This window comes from Gavialis gangeticus, unplaced genomic scaffold, assembly GCF_001723915.1.
Source record: "Gavialis gangeticus isolate Ggan-Ray unplaced genomic scaffold, GavGan_comp1, whole genome shotgun sequence".
Lineage (NCBI taxonomy): Eukaryota > Metazoa > Chordata > Crocodylia > Gavialidae > Gavialis > Gavialis gangeticus.
The window spans coordinates 50,495,233-50,510,541 of NW_017728993.1; the positions used below are offsets into that span (position 1 = coordinate 50,495,233).

The 15,309-nt window shown below is 43.2% G+C and overlaps 1 protein-coding gene across 1 annotated transcript in view; it reads right to left on the reverse strand.

The window, feature by feature from the left end:
* The window catches only part of PDC (phosducin), a 40,837-nt gene extending 31,636 nt beyond the window's left edge, over positions 1–9,201 (reverse strand). The window contains exon 1 of the mRNA XM_019501731.1: positions 9,051–9,201. The gene's annotated coding sequence lies outside the window, so the exon portion shown is untranslated. The remainder of the gene's footprint in view (positions 1–9,050) is intronic.
* Positions 9,202–15,309: the final 6,108 nt, after the last annotated feature.

Here is a 15,309-nt window from a genome sequence, read left to right on the forward strand (position 1 = left end):
ACAGGCTGATTGACCCAGTTTGGCTCAGATGTGCCCTAATGAACTGAATGCTGGCCCGTGAGGGTGTCATCTGGACACCCAGCCGGATTCAGAGGTATTCTGTTTAACTGTGTGCTTGTGTCTGACTGTAGTTATTGTTGCTCTGATGAACTGATTCTTGGCATATGAGGGTGTCAGCCTGTCCATGCTGATCAACCCAGCTGGGTCAGGTGTGTCACATTAATCTGTGTGTGTTTGTATGTATGACTGATTTGGTGACTGGAGGAACCCAGCCCCACTGAAACCGAGTCCTGCAAGATAGCTCTACTGGGGGTGAGGGCTTGCAGAAGGGAGACATACAACTCCGTATAGAAACACAAGCAGCACATTAATAGAATTACCAAGACCCTAAAAACGTATCCCAAATAAATGAGCACACCCCAAAGTAATGGGCAAATCTGGTGACACCCATGTGCAACACCAGAAATCACCTCCTCTGCAGTTTGTGATCACATGACATCCCTATAGTAACTGCAAGAATTGCTTACAAGAAAAAAGATTATCGGGAAGGAATTTAATATTTTTCTAGACCAGGGGTGCTCAACTCCTGGTCCATGGGCCAGCTCTGGTGTCATGTCATCTGGTCTGCAGGGCTCCCAATGGATCTGTGGACAGCCCCATGGACCATGGTCCTGAATGCTAGAATAGGCATGCAGGGCAGCACGTGGCCCAATCTTGGCTTATGGGGACCAGGCAGAGTAGCTCAGGGCCCCCAGTCTGATCCTGGCTGTGTAGAGGTGGCATGGGGCTCCAGAGCCTGATCCCGCACAGGTGTGGGAAGTGCAGGTTCCCGCAACCGAATCCTGGTGTGCAAGGGCTGAGTGGAAGCAGCACAAATCTGAGGGCCAAAAGTGTGAGCACTGATCTAGTTGCTTTGAATGTGATCCATTTGAAAAAAGTAGGAGAGCCAGTAGTTTGTAACCACCTTGTTTTTTGGATCAGAACAATAGCAAATATTTCCTGAATTCCTAATGATTCGCATAGACTTTTTTTCACCAGAAAGTCATGCTTTTAGTGGGAAGGGATTAGGGGCCTGCAAAATACCTGATTGGATCAAAAAAGAGAATATCCATTATGTGTAGATAGATTCCTCCAAGTCCCTGACTTTTTTTTTTCCAAAATTGCCTTTCTGAGGACCACTTTTTTTAAAATCAACTGAGTCACTTAAAAACCTTAAAATTTGTCCTATGCACCTTATTTTCCCAGCTACAAATGTTGAGTAGCTCTCTCTTTCAGTGCAGACCCCATCAATAAAGAAAATGACAGCTGGTTTGTAAGGATGCAACAGATGAAAATTACTGGCTGTTATTCCTCTGCAGAGAAGAGAACAATATGCTGAAGTTTATTCTATGACGAACCTGAAAGAACACCAGTAGATTTCTCCTGCTGTACTTCAGATCTGCTGTTCAGTAGCTGCTGCAAACCTGGACTATTTTGTTCTTGGCAGCATCCTTGTAGTCCCAGTAAAACTTATCTTCTAATTCTACTACTACTTTTGGATCTGGTCTTCACAAGATGTTACCCCACATAGATTTTTGTCAAGCTGAGGAATGATTCAGCTGAAGCAAGTTTTCAAGAGATGGCAGAAAAGAAAAAACAGCATCTCTCTTACTGCTCCATGCAGCTAACAACCCTTTTGAATTTTGACCTAAGGGTAGTTCCAGGTGAAATATTATAGCAATCTGATGAGTCTCAAAATTTCTCATTAACTCTGATCTCAATGGGGGAAAAAATAGGGTAGCACCTGGATTTTACTAAAGATACTACTTTGGTATTTGTTTATCTTTCAGTAGAAGAAAGAACCAATAACATGAAAAAGTTGACTTTCTCTCACTACTCCAGAACAGGGCCAATATATGCTTCCAAAATTAACCTCATTCCTGGGCCTGGACTTTATGAAGAAACTTTTGGTAATAAAGCTTCAATTCTAGGTCCATGCTACTCCTAAGGATTGGTTCTCCTCCTTGATGACTGCCTGCCTCCCTTGCAGTCCAGATGGAGTTAATAAATAATGAGTCACTCCTCCTTTAATTAATCCACAGGGATCCATCAGCATTTACTTACAAGTTCTCAACACTGCTTCCCCCACAAATACAAGAGGGTCAACAGGAAGGACCTGTCCCCTTCTAACTGGTAACTGGAGGAGGAGGTTAAGTGAGCAGGAAGCATGAGGAATAGAAAAAGGAAGGTAGGAAAAGACTTGTAAGGGTGCTGACAAATGTGAAAAAAAAATGCTTTACTGGAAGCAGCAGCAGGTTAGATTGAGCTGGCTCCCTAGCATCTATATAGATTGGCCACTTCAGCAGGGCTTTTTAGTGCTTTTATCGAAAGCTGATTCAATCAGCTATTATATAAAAGCACTAGAAGGCCCTGCTGAAACATGTGATCTATATAGACATTGGGCAAACTGGGTCAAACTAACACAATTCCTCTTCTGGTGCAGGGGCTTGCTGAGCTGAAAGTAAAGTGCTGGGTTTTTTGGGGTTTTTTTCACATCTGTAAGTAGTAGGGCTGTGCAAAGCTTTGGGTGCTGACTCGATTCAGCTTGATTTGGCGGCCGAATCTCTAAATCGGAATCGAATCAGGGGACCAATTAAAAGGTCCAAATTGATTCAAAGCTCCCCGAATTGTTTCAGAAAAGATTCAGAGAGCTTTGACTCAGGCAGCCTCCACTGGATGCAGCAGGGAGCTAGACCTGGACTCCATGCTGATAAATAGGGGATGGGGGAGGACACAATGGGGCAACCCCTGCCCACTCTCCCAGCCCCCTTTCCCCACGGATGCCACACTCGCTCCAGTTCATGGCTCTTTTTTTTTTTAAAAGCCTGAACTCACCTGATGCTGCCTGGTTTGTGGTGGGGGGCAATCCCTGCTGCCCCCTACTGTCCCATTCATGATGGATTCCTATTTGATATCTCTGGGTTTATCTTGTGAATCATATGTAGGTATTTCTACACCTTACCAGTATTTGTGCAGGCACCCAGAGATAAGTAAATTGTGGGGAAAGGGGCTGATAAAATCAGTGGAGATAGGAGGGGGCTCTGGTGGGTCTGTGAGATTAGAGTGGTGGGTTTATGGAAGAAATTGCTCAGTTTTGGGAAAGTGGGTAGTCAGGGAGGTTAAAACAACACAGCCTCAGGGCTGTGGCAAGTGGCTGGGCTTTTCCAGCTTCAGGGCTGTCTTGTAAATGTGTGCAGGTAGTTGTTAGGCCAGGTTAACCCATTTTAGATCAGGTTAACTGAGGCCTAAAGCTTCTGAGGTGAACTAACTTTAGGTTGGGTGTTCCATTTTTCATTTTGACTTAAGTCCTATGACTACTTGCATGGTCAGCCATTTAAATTGCCCTAAACTCAGTTAGGACAATCTAAATGAAATGGTTGTAGGTACCCTTAGTACCTACAGTTGTTTTCAATTAAGAAAACAAATTAGAACAAAAGCAGGTTTATCCATGAAGAATGTTTTCTAGCAAGTCTAATTAATAGAATTTTCCAGTCATATACTCAAAGTTATTCCTATCAATAGCGTGCATTAAATATGTATTATATAAGTTAGAATATATGTGTGTATTAACAAGGTATCCAGGTTGTAGCTGTGTTGGTCTAGAGGCAAAAGGAATAAATATTTGTGGTAGAGGTGATATCTTTTATTAGACCAACTAGATTTTTGATTTTTTTTTTTTTTTTCTTTTTTGTGCAAAAATCAAATTGGTCTAATAAAAGATATTAGCTCTACCATGAGTTCTGATTCCTTTTGTATTAAAAAGGATAGCTTATAAAATGGCATCAAACCAAATGCAGAAAAGAAACAAATGCAAATAAATACAAAACAACCCCGAAACAAATGAGACTGCATGCTTTTTAATTCATTGTTTAATATAGTGTAGAATAAAAGTATCCATTTGAATAGAACTGTGAGAATTTTGCAGGTGAATCATTTTTTGCCAAGGAAAAAAGCATTTTTGGGTAGATATTTCATCTGTTGCAAAGAACTCGGAGGATGTGTCTACATGTGTTGTTAATGCACTGAAAGCTTACTGCACAGTAAACCTTCCCAGGCCTTGGCTCTGGGAGGTGGGGGAGCTGTCCTGTCTCCAAGGCAGCTGCCTCCCACCCTACAACCCTGCCCCGGGCAGCTGCCTGGTGCCCAACCCCCACTTTAAGATTGAAACTGGGGCAGGGACATTGTCCCTTGCCTCCTGCTCTGATCTCTGATTTCAATGTCCCAGCCCCAGCTCTGATCTTGGAGCCGAGGCCTGGCAGCTACCTGCTGCCAGGGCAGGGGATGGTGTCCCAGCCCCAGCTCTGATTGGCCAATTGGAGCGGGGGGATCAGAAGCAGGCAGCTGCCTGAGAGAAGGGAAAATTCTCTTGCCCCCTGCTGCCTGGGCTGACCAAGAGCAATTTTTTTTGCAGTCAGTTGTCTACCCATGAGATACTACACAGTAGCTACTGCATTGTAAATCTGTTATCTGTATTTGCAGGTAGTAGCAAACTGTGTTAGACTATTTTACCGCTCAGTCATCGCTGTGCACGGTTATACAGTGACACTATACTGTGGAGTAGATTAGTCCAGTGTGTAGTAAAGTGTCTCATGTAGACCTGCCCAGAAAAACCACAACAGGTCAAAATTCTTTTGACATGATGGATTCCTATTCGATATCTCTGAGTTTATCTTGTGAATCATATGTAGGTATTTTTACACCTAACATGCTAATATTGTGCAGCATCTTGTCACTCTTAAAAGGATCTGTGGGCTAGTGGGGGGGGGTCCACGTTCCAATAGCCTTGGTCCCTTTATTTGCCTTAACCCCTACCTCTTCAACCCCCCCCCCCCCCCCCCCGGTGGGAGATGCCATTTCTGCAGGGAGTTGAACTAAATGACTTTGGAGGTCTCTTCCAACCCTACTTCTCCATGGTTCTATGAGATATATTGATGCAGTCAGCAGCCAGGTGTCCCCTACCACAGTGTCTTTTGCCAGATTCAGTGTTGTGATATCAATGAGAATCAGTGGCTCTGTGTGGTGGGGCTGGGCAGTGGTGTCACCTGCCACAGATATCTACAAGATTGTTTCTGTGTTAAGCCTCTAGCTATTGGCCATGCCAACACCTCCCCCCGTGCAGCTGGGGTATCCCTCCATGGGGGATAGGTGTGAAGCTGATGAGTGTACTAGTACTTCTGGGACCTCTATGCTGCCCAAATTGCAAACTTTTCCAGTTAGGCTTCTGTGGGTCCATTTACACATGCGTTAATGTGCTGTTGCATTAAGTTTAGTACCTCTAATATGAGGTACTACATAAATGCACAGTAGTTGGTGCTAATATGCAGTAGCAATGGCTCACAGTCTTTTTATGATGATTAATGTTCAGTAGACTAATTCTACTGCGCCTTAGCATAGGTTTTGCCATGACACACTAAAGTTCAGTAGAACTAGTCTACTGCATATTAAGTATCTCATGTAGGTGTGCCCTGTTGAAAACAACCTCACTGCAGACCTGGGACCTGCCAATTCTCCATGCTCTGTACCTACAGGGCTTTTCTCTTTAACAGAAGTGCAATAAATAATTGTTTTTATAGCAGTTGTATATTTTTAAAAATGCTGACACAACAGGAAATTCCTTGCAGCACTTCTGAAGATAAAAATGAACTGGATGAAAACAGACAAGGTTGTTCAGTTTTCTAAGATGTAAAATAGTGCTAGAGGTAGTGAGCACCCCACGAACAAAATTTAAGAAGCAAAAAATATATATAATCAGTGTTGCACTAGTGAGAAAAATATTGACATACAGAAGAACTTGTGAGTGTTTCAAGCTCCACAGGGGCTATGGATGAATTCTGTATCGCAGTGGAAACCTGGGAAGGGAATGCAGCAATCATTTGTCATAATCAGGTTATTTGGTTATTATCCCTCATTCTTCCCTGGGTGATGTTAGCAGTGACATACTAGAATTAGGAATCAATATTTTATATTGTAATAAACCATCCATAATTCCAGTTTTGAATGAAAAGAAGCATTCATCTATAACTTGAGTAGTGCATAAAAAAGGCTCATTACTGAAGTAGCAGAGAACAAATTCACGATGGTGACCAATATTAACTTAAGCTCCAATCTTGCTTAAATAATTCTAGGTAGAAGCCTTTTGGTGAACCCAGAGAAATACTTTCACTAACTGCAAACTTTCCCAAGCATTTAATTACAAATATCACTGCTGTTTATGCATAAATGAGAATAAATTGGAATAAAACAAAAGGCCAAAAAGGTAGTTTTCCCCCCTTCCCCTTTTCTCCCCCCACCCCCAAACATGGCTGGAATGATCTGAAAACTAGGTTGATTAATTGAAGGTTCAGGTTTTAGGGATTACCACTGTTGAGAATTAAGTAATGAAATTGCTTGCATAGCAAATTGCTGTAAAGAAACATTTATATGGTTTAATTTTACTTTGATTACTTGGTGACATTGTAATTTTTTATTTGTAATTAATATTTACATGCATTATTTGTCTTTGTTATATGATGTCCATCACCAGGGTCAATGCTGAGCTCCCTTACTCTTCTTCCACACAATCCCAGAAGGCATGGGGGTTAAATTTTTAAATGCTAAAATAGAGCGGTAATCCCTGTTTGCTCTGAATGCAAAGTTTATCCTCAGCTTCTGTGGAAATAACTCCATAAACTTGAAATTATGTCTCTAAGTACAAGAGTTTTGGATTTTACATATCAGTTCTATAGGAAAACATTCCTTTTCCCTGCCTGCCCCCACACATGCTCTCTTCCTTTTGAGTGTGGCATTTACCCACTACACCCAAATCCAAGATGGATTTACTGCATCAATTTAATGATCATTAGAGATGCATAGTCTCTTTTTTGGACAGCCTTAGAATATTCTGTTTTATATCGATATCAGTTTGATTGTGGACAGTGAGTTAAATACATTTAAAACAATGTTAAACTCGTATCTTTTATGAGCATATACTGTGTCCCTAAAAGATGCAAATAAAGAACAAAAAACCAATGATACCATAGAGTACGCCTTTGTTTTATATTGGTACACAAGAAAAATAATTGTTTATTTACAAATTGGAAAAAATATAGCTGTGTTTTACATTTAGAGATGTCAGCATATGGTAAAACAAATGGCAGTTAATAAAGGCTTCTCTTCTGGATATGCAAGTAGAATCATGGTCCTGACGCTATTCTTATTACAGTTAATGGCAAAATTGCCACTGTTGTGAAAGAGAGCAGGATTGGTACTTCCTTTATCATTACATACTATGGACTATTATGCCTTTCACTTCACTGTTGTAACCCTACTATGGCTTATGGTGCAGCACGAGGTACACTTAAAGCCAAAATTTAGCCCAATATCTGTATTTATTTCCATTAGTTTACAGCAACATAAAACAAAGACAATTAAGCTTACTAAATTCTGAGCACAGGAGCTGATACCACCAAACCTGGATGTCTAAAGTTAGGGACCTGAAAAGAAGTGGCCTATTTTAAAACCAGTAATACCCCATGGCTCTCAGATTTTGATAGGATAACATTGAGGAGCCAAATGTTTGGGCCCAACTGTAATAAATCTGATCTGAAAAACAATCCAATCAAAAATACTAAAATGTGCATTAAAAGAACAACACAGTTATCTTCTCCCATAATATGTTTTGAAAAGGGTAGAGTTAGAGTACAGCAAAAGCAAGATTTGAAATCAACAGTCAGTGGCATAGCTAGAGATGGGTAAGTGGGGCACCAGCCCTGGGCACTAATTTAGAGGGATGCCAGAATGGTGGCCTCTAGGGCTTCTGTGTTAGGGTGGTGGCAGCAGCATCAGCTGGGAACTTGGAGTCCCCAGGACAGGTTAGACCAGGGGTGGACAAAGTCCAAGCTGCAGGCTAGATTGGACCTGTAGCAGACTCCATTTCCCAGAAGTGCCTGTGGCAGCAGCTCTTTCTGACTGCTGTTGCTGGACCTGGCCCTTCTGCCCAGGCACCCTGGCCTGCCCATCCTATATTCACTACTGGACCCATATGGGCAGGGTGCACAGGCAGGCAGCTGGGATGGGGCCACAGCTGGGATTGAGTTGGGTGGGCAGGGCTGGGGATACCCCAGGATCTTGATGGGGGTGGGCCCAGGGGCAGAGCTGCGATCCATTGCCCCCATCCCATGCCCCTGTGATAAGCACAGGTTTTGCAGGCAGGGTCATGCAGGGAGAGCTCTGCCACAGCTCTGTGCTGGCACTGCTTCAAGATCCTGGCCCTGGAGCAGCTCCCTGCCCGGATGCGGGTTCTGCCCGTGCAGCTGCTGCCCAGCCGGTCTCTCTCCATGGAGACCCTGGGAGTGCAGGAAATGGAGTTGGGTTGCCAGCTAGATCTGCCATTTTGCCTATCCCTGGGTTAGACTGATTTCCTCCATTTTTCCCTCCTTCTGCTTACTCTCTCTCTCTGTGTCCTTCCTTGCTCTCTCGCAGAGTTTTGCCCCAAGCATAAAACTTGCTAGTTATACCTCTGGCCCCAGTAAAGTCAATGTGAAGATTTCCATTGACTTAAATAGCTTCAGTGGAAGGACACGATACCTGTCCCTTGGGTGAAATTCTGAAGGACACGGAGGACCTCCCAGTGCATGCTTTGTACCTCATGGGCTTAGAACTTCAATGGACTTGTACTGTACCAAAATTAAATTCTCTGGAGCTGTACCACTCATTACCAGTCATTACAGTTTCTGCAGCTACAACGCCAGCATTTGTTTACTGTACAGCTTATTATTCTACAGAGTACAATCAGCTGGTTTGTTGAAAAAATCTGGTGAGTAAGTAAAAATCTGGTCTTTTCATATCAATAGCTTTACTTTTTGATGCCTTGCCTAACCATTGTCTAAGAAACAGCACTCTATACGGGATGTGCATTGGGTACTACTTACACATTTCTACTGCCCTTGCAAACTCTCCTAAACTTGCATAGTTTTTTTTTTAGCAGCTACAGTAAAATTTTAAAGATATCAGCATGTAAAAAATTCTACCTTTGTAGGCTCAGCAGCTCAGCTCCACTTTTGTGACCAGCGTCCTTGACAGTTTGCAGCAGAGGAGGGTATGACTTGCTGGCTGGATTGCAACTGAGGACAGATAGTTCTGGAGTAGGATTTAGGTTTCTGCATAATGATGACCCTTACAGAAATAGCCTGGACAGGTAATAGGATTAACATAAGGGAATTAGTAAATTCTCTACATTAGTCTGGACCAATGACATTGCAGGCTCAACAAGGATTTAAAGGTTTTAATACATAGATATAATTTGGAATGAAAAAAACAACCCAGACTAAAGAAGAGATACAGGTGGCACCTCAATATTGTGGTGATAGGCATGTTATAAATAATACTTAAGATATACAGGTGCCTAATAGAGACGTATCACTACAAGGGAGCAACTTCCTTTACAACATCAATTAGGTTATAAAGAGATTTGATATGATCGCTGATCACTTTGTATAAATAAGATGAAGCTATTAGCAGAAATTTTGCTAACTTTTATAAAAACAGTGCAGTAATATATACCACCTGTTATTTAAAAAAAAAAAACCAAACGGAACTTTAAGACCCAGCAAAAGAGAGAAATGCTACCATATGTCAAATGAAAGTATAATCTCCTATGTGATATAAATGTAGTGTGAAATGTAGAATAGCTTTAAATGAACACACAGAATACTATATTTGACCTTTAGGATTCTTAGCCTGTTGGGCCCAACACTCCTATGCACATCTCAGAGATATTATGGACAGACATTCAATTTCCATGCCGAGAATTTCCTGTACCATGAAAAATAGGGTAAGAAGGGGGCTGTATAGCCATTCCAGCTCCTTAGCTTGGGAATGGCACAGCTGCCTCAACGATAAGCTCTTTAGCCAGGAGGCAATAGAGGGCTGCTGTGTAGATGGCCACCACCAGTGGAGTTTGATCATTGACAACCTGTCTAAGCATCAGTGGCCAATAACAGCCACTCACCCTGCAGAACTGGTAGGGCAAGGCAAATTGCTCTCCTGGCCCCCTCCTCCACTACATTTGGACATTCCTGCTGTCCCTTGAATAGTCCCTGAGTTCAAGGGGTGATGGAAATTGGCACTGCTGCTTTAACCATGCTGAAGACAGCTATGACTCTTAAGTGCCTGCAGTAGTAGGGTCTCACAAGACTCCCTGACAGCTCACTGCTGGTTGGGCTATCACGGAACCAGCTGCTTTCCCTTCCTCCTCCCTTGAAGAGGAGAAGATAGAGTACCTGACTGTGGTATCCTGGGAACTTCCATCCCACTATATGAAACTGTAGTGGTGTTACCACATGGTGCTACTCTCTGACAAAGTGGCTGGTTGAAAGCTAACAGATTGTAACAGAATCACTGTGGGTTTTTTTGCCATAAATTTCTTAAACACCTGTACACTCACCTTTATGCCAGAAAAAGGATGACTTTCCCAGCACAGATGTACCCCCCATCTATGGCCAGTGTCTCTCCTATGCATGGTCTATGCAAAGATCAGTCACTATCGCAAATCTTGTGCAGGGAAAATACAGATTTCTGTCTCTGTGCATCCTTGAAAATGCATAATAACTCAGAGATAGAAAAAGAAGTTAGAGCCATGGTTCCTTATACCCTTGTTACCAACTACTGGCAAAAGTTTCCTTCAGCTCCACTACTGGGAAAAGTTTCCTCCAGCTCCCACCCCAGTCCGGGGCTGTGCCTTACTTGTGAACATTAGCTCACTGTGTATTTCAGGCATGGTCAAGAACAGTTTAGAAAATGATGAATAAGTTTATGTTTAGCCAGAAGACCCATATATTTGAGGCCTAATCAGCTGCACATGTGAAACAGATTGATTTCTTTATAGTGTTCAGCTTTAAAGGTCCAAAACAGTCTGAGTTGGATTTTGTTAAATTTTAGCAAGCAATTTAACAATAGTGAGCCCTGTAGAAACATTGTTGCAAACTCCATTTCTGCAGCAGATGTTTCTGATAGCCATATGATTCCCTGCCACACTTGGTATTTTGATGCATCACAAGTGGAATGATTTCAAGAGGCCTTTTTTCACCAGATTGCTCAGTGTAAACACGTTATTGAGTAGCAAGACATAATATAATTTTGCTAATGTTTGCTCCAAATAAACTGATCTAAGTATTTAAAGCAAACTGAATTCTTTGTGTGATAAGCAACATTTAATTCTATTGACTCAGCTTTAATCTTTGGGCACAATAAAACCAAACTTCTTCTTTTCAGTGTCATATTCCCTGTCCAATATCTGCAGCTAAAGTTCATTGTTGCTGCACCTTCCCTCTCTGCTTTTCTTTTTGTTTTCTCCCTTTGTTTCCAGTCTGCTCTCCATTTTTTTTCTAAAACCAAAAAGCTGCAAGTAGTAATGCTGCCTGTGACAGCAGCAACATGTAGGCCCCAGAACAAGCAAATGGGCTCCACTTCTCTTCAAATTTACTTGGTGTGGAAGGGAACACTGATGCTACCAGAAAGTTGGGGCTGTTTGTAGTGGTCCCATGATTCCCTTCCCTTCCCTTTTGTATGAGTTTATAAATTTGAACCAATACCTCAATATAGGATACATAGGAAATTAAATAATATCTCAAACTCAGAAGAATGTGTAACCCCTTTGTATTGCAGAAGGGAACTTTTCAAAATGCACCTTGGGAAGGTCAGAGAGACCATCTTGAGCATGTTCAATGGGGAAATGGTAGTTGGCACTGAGGCTGAGGGAAATGAGCAGTATTGTAGCAACCAGGTTGGAAGGTTAATCATTTGTTACCCATTTGTTATAGCATTTATTGTAGTAAAAGATTAAAAGATATACTTGGCCTTAAATTTGTCTCTATGAATAATAATGAATAAAAAAGTCCAAGTATCCCACACTAGGTGCTGCTGACTTATATATAATATGCTTTCTTCCTTTTCCTAGATTTTTTATTTTTTTTGGCAGGGTGGGTGGGGATGCATCTGAAAGGATTATATGTTATATTAAGTGTACAATCCTTTTAGGGTTACTGTGTTATTGTTTTCCATTGTGACTGACTGTTTGTTTACCACTACTTGGTAAAGATCAGTTTTCAAACAGTACATAACATGTATCTCCTTCTTAAAAGAAAATAAATGCTTTTTATGAGAGCAGAACTGGTATAGCTAGGCCATCAGGTAGACAAGGAGGATTTGGGGCAGACAAGGTTAAAGCTACTGAGTCCCTGATCCCCAAATACAGCAGCACTTTTAAAGCTCAGTAAGCTACTCAAGTCCTCCCTACAACTTGTTAATTAGGAAATAAATTCTGTCATGTGATGCTTCATCATATGGGGTAGAGGTAGCTTTGTATAACAGAATGATGCATTTTAGAGAATGGCTAATTTGATTTGTTTCTGGGATGCTAACATTGAACAGGTTTATTCCTAGTCATAGAAGGAATGTCTAGCTATTAATTTTGGGAAAGATCCCATCCACACTTGTTTGGGAAGTCCTTTACCATTAGGACAGATCACAAAACATAAACTTTTGTAGCAGCCTGTGCTGCAGTGGCACAGGCAGCAGCAGAAGAGTCTGTTCCATTAGATTCTCTGGCACTCGGTACCTTTCCTCCTGCTCCACTCTCAGGCACCTCTGCCCAAGGCACCAAAATTCTCACTTACACTTCTGGAAATCAATGTGGTCAAATCTTTGTGGGAAGCAGCCTTTATTTTCCCCACAAGGATGAAATCAAATCCTGCATGGTAGCATAACTAACTCTGGGCAGCAACCCTGGCACTATGGTGGGGGTGGAGGTATGGATATAGCAGCTACTGCTACAACCACACAGTTGCCATATGCCAGAAGGCACTGTGCCTCCACATCAGGGGCAGGCAATTATTTCCAGTGGAGGGCTACTTACTGAGTTTTAGCAAGCCATCAAGGGCTCATGGGTAGCCCTGCTCCTCGACAGGTGCTCCACCCCCTGGTTGCCATCTTGGGACCAGAAATCCTGCCCTGTGGCCCCTGACCTTTGCCACCAGAAGTCCCTTTCCTTGGTCCCCGGAATTACTCCTTTCAGCAAGGTGTTTTGCCATCTCCAAACCAAAAAAATACCACATTATATTCTAAAAATCAAACATGTACTACAACATTCACTATTTTCATTTAAAAAACTATTTTATCCTGGTTTATATGTGTTTGTGTAGTGTACATAGAAGTGATGGTATAATAGCTTAAAATGAAGTCTTACTTTTGTATAGTGTGGGTGGCAAGGTGGGCATAGGTTTGTGGGTATGTGGGGTATGGTGGAATGTGTGTGTGTGTGTGTGGGATTTGTTGGGGGGTGGATAGGTATGGAGGGTATGGGTGGCTGGGGAGGGTTGTGGCTTACATGGATGGGGTGGGTTTGTCCCTCCCCTCTCCCCCTGTGGCAGGCAGAGCCCCTGCCAGCTCTTCTGCAAGCCTGAGCTCCACGCTTCTGCTACTCTTGGCTCCAGGGCACTGGTGCAGGCCCCAAGCTCCCACTCACTGCCACTTGCCCCCTGTCTGCCACTCCTATCCTTCTCCTGTTGCTTCCCTGTCCCCCCAGCCACTCCAGAACTATGTCCCAGGTGCTCCTGCAGTCCTGGTGCTGCAGCTGGGAATCGCATGGTGCTGGAGTGCAGTGGGCAGGCAGTGGGGAAATGGCTGCAGCAGGCAGTCGGGAAGGGACAGCAAGCAGGCATTTGGAGTGCAGAGACAGCTCGGTGGGAGCTCAGGGCCCGTGCTGGGGCCAGTGCTGGCAGGGCTGAGAATGAGACAGCAGGGGTGCAGGGTCTGGGCTGCCAAGGGCTGTATAGAGCTGGGCTGTGCTGCTCAAGCAGAGAGTGGAGGCAGCCCTGCTCTGTAGAGCCCCTGGCAACCCAACCCCACACTCATGCTGCCTTGCTTTGGGCCTGGGGCAGTGGTGTAGGCCCTGCACACCTGCTCAGCTGTTGCTGCTCTCTAAGACCACAGGAGCTGGCCCAGCCCTGAGGACTGGGGCAATTGACCACAGTTCTTCCCTGCCTCCATCCCCCTGCTTCTTATCTGTATTTCCCTTGGCTCAGGGGGGCAGGAGCACTCCCAGGCCAGAAGCCTCCAGAAGCCCCTGCTAGGCAGAGGCTTCTGCTGGGGCTTGGGGTGGAGCAGGGGGGTGGAATGGAGCCAGACTTGCTGCTGCAGCTGTTTAGTTCTGCCACCAGCTCCTCCTGGGTCCCACTGCCCCTGGTTTCTGTAATCTCTGACAGGCAGCCAGGGGCAGATGAACATTAATTTTCTAATTTTTTTTAGGGGCCCCACAGGCCAGATAGAATGGCCTGGTGCGCCGGATCCACTGTGATTTAGATATTTTTAATCACAGTGGATGTAGGTTTGAAATTATTAGAAGTGTGGCAAAATCCTCAGATATATGGATATATGAGGCCACTTGTGAAAATGCCCAAGACAGATTTTTGTCACACAAATTTTAAGTAATGTTTGTCATGTATAATGCACAGCACTTAAAATACTTTGCTTTTTGGCAATGACCATCTCATAGAACTAAAGCCAGAAGATTTTCTTCTGGCCAATAGTATCAACAAAATTACCAGAGAAGAAACCAAGTAAGGTGGGTCCTTGTCTGTAAAGATGACCCCACCTATTTCAGAGAGGCCTATTGTGTGAAAAGGAGAAGAACCCCAAGGTATTTAAAAGACTGTTTAAGCTATAAATTGAGAGGAGGGATGTCATAATGTGGTTATCATTGGACTATCTGAATTATTCAGTTGATTATGGATTGGAGCCATGCTCCAACTCTTATTTTGTGTTTATTCAGGGTGAAGGCTTTTCCCACTCTGATGTTGTTAATTAAGACAGCAAGTTCCAGACTGAAGACTGTCTGTTGAACTGAGAGGTCCCTTTACAAAACTATTCCTACATGATTACAGTGGATAAGAACTGATGTGGCCTAAGCTGTTTTAAGCAGTTCAAGTCCTATGCCCCCATGGAAATAAGGAAGGCTAAAGTGCAATTGAAGTTACAGCTAGCAAGGGTTACAAAGGGTAACTAGAGTTTTTACAAGTATGTTCGCAACAAGAGGATGATCAGGGAAAGTGTGGGTCCCTTAGTAAAAAGGGGGCGCAACCTAGTGACAGAGGATGCATAAAAGGCTGCAGTACTACATTTTTACCTCAGTCTTCAAGCAAGGTCAGCTCCTAGACTATTGCACCTGACAGCAGTTTGGGGAGAAGTTGAGCCACCAACAGTGATGAAAGAACAGGTTGGGGACTATTTAGAAAA